Raw genomic sequence first — 2,180 nt, 5'->3', positions numbered from 1 at the left:
CAGCCCTCTGGTGTTTTTCAAGGACATACTGCTGTTGTTGTTTTGGATTCTATTAAACCAAAAGATGTCATTGCTATTTTATCCTCTCAACTACATTAACCATCAAGCATCATCATCTGCATATGATTTACAACAGCTTACTAAACAGCTCACCAGAGCTCCTGAAAATATGAGTTTTGAAGTGACAAACAAAATTAAGAGGGTGTGTTTCATGTTGCATTACTGGGCTCTCTGCAACCAAACAAATACATTAATTTATGGATCAAATAGGAGGTATGGTATGTACAGAGTAGCAGAAAATTGACGTATCCTTCCTCGACCTCATCTACTGTGAGTTGAGGCAAGTGCCATATCTTACAGTTAAAGTTTTGAGAAAAACAAAAGGGCTGTGATTATTGAATCATTGAACAAAAAAAGTATGAGTGTAAGCATATGCAAGAAATACTGCTTTGTACATGCATTTTGGCTTTTCATCAACAGGCAAAGACAGATTTAGGTCATTCAAAACAAATCCTGTGGAAGATTTATTCTGAGAAGATGTTCAGCTTTGTTTGCAGTGTCGGCATTTGGAAAGAAAAACTTTTTTGCATGTCATGTTGGTTAGTGTGCAATTTTCTCCTTTATTTTCAAAAGGTGGTTCTTCTGGTATTGTGGTTAGTTGGTAGTATACTGTAACTGGTACTGCAATCGGACGTAAAACACAAAAATGAAAGAATTTAAGATGGTTTGGCATGTTCCTGAAAGTTGTTCAGTGAGGTGAATTTCATGCTTCTAGATCAGATTGATTGCTCAAATGTAATGCACGGAACACACACATGAAACGTAGCAACAACTAAATCAGGTTTTAAATTGAGTTTGCTCATAACTACTTTGCTTGTTTTAAAAGCTCTGTGTTAAAGTTCGGTTCAATGCTCAACATGTTGCTCAAGCACACACTGGTGCAGGTCACTCACATATGCATCTGCTGGGACCTGAAGTTAAGGCATGAATCCTGTTTGAGTTTTTGCATTTTCATTTTCAGGTTGAAGAATGAGAAGAATATTTGGCCTTTGACTTGTTAAGCTATAATTCAAGCACAGTCAGAGATAATTTGGAGCTAAAAGCAGAGACGACACCGTACTTTGTCTTATTGTCAGCAGTTCCCATGAAAAGGTCAAAACTATGAATACCGCACCTGTCTTTTCAGGCTGTCTGACTTTCTTACCCATTCTGTGGAACTCCAAATGAAATTAAATGAAAAATTAAATTAAAAAAGATTATACTCATTCCGAAGGGAAATTATATTGTCGCAGCAACTTTTTATTCTCTTTTTTTAAGCAATCATCACAAGCTCTCATCATGAAAGGTTATTGCTGCCGGCCGGAAGGAGGTCCTTCCTTCTTAAGCATTATAGTTTTAGAATATTAAATATGAATTAGATGAAATTGTGGATTTGCTGGGTATTATTGTGGGGAGTAGCAGAGGAATATTTTGGGCACCAAACCAATGCAATGGGATTAGGTTAAAGGGACACTATGTAATAATTTAAGTCATTTATTAGCTCAAATCAACATATTCGTTCATAAATTAGTCCTCATTGGTGTAAAATTATCTCTGTCAAAAATCTCAATTATCCTCCTGAGTGAAGAATAACTTGTCTGTATCTACATAGAGCGGGCAAGCTCTATGGAGGCTGCCATGTCCTTCCGGTCTATGAAAAACGACGAAGTGCAGAGAGGGACATAAAGCACTTCGAATTGCGTTTTCCCCAATGCCAGGCCTTTTTTTTTTTTTTTTTTTAGTGCACCGTTCCTGGAGATACTGCAATACCAGGTCGATGCATGGAGTGGTCGGAGTAAGCCCCTATTCCATCTCCCTGTTCCAAAAATCAATTTAATATATGGTCCCCGGGTAGGGGACGCCAGGCCTGGAAGCGGAAATGACGTCATTTTGACGTCACGTCCGCTACCGGCGCTAATGGTAAATAGATTTTATCTCGTAAATTATCCCACTAATAATGCATTGATTGTTACCAAACTTCTGCTGTAGTACACATAGGCTCTTTACTCACAAAATGAGGCATTAGAAAGTTTGTAAGTTTACCGGGAGTTTATTTAAAAGAACATCCAGATAGCAACTACACACTGCTGCTAACGCTACCGCTGCGTCAACGTCACTTCCGGTTTCCCGGAATATGATTT

General features: G+C 38.2%; 1 pseudogene; it reads right to left on the bottom strand.

The window, feature by feature from the left end:
• Positions 1-1,775: 1,775 nt before the first annotated feature.
• LOC142375732 (U2 spliceosomal RNA) lies at positions 1,776-1,898 on the bottom strand (annotated as a pseudogene).
• Between the last annotated feature and the right edge of the window lie 282 nt (positions 1,899-2,180).

The sequence above is a fragment of the Odontesthes bonariensis genome, chromosome 24, assembly GCF_027942865.1.
Source record: "Odontesthes bonariensis isolate fOdoBon6 chromosome 24, fOdoBon6.hap1, whole genome shotgun sequence".
Taxonomy (NCBI): Eukaryota; Metazoa; Chordata; class Actinopteri; order Atheriniformes; family Atherinopsidae; genus Odontesthes; species Odontesthes bonariensis.
This window is presented reverse-complemented; position numbering and strand designations above follow the sequence as displayed.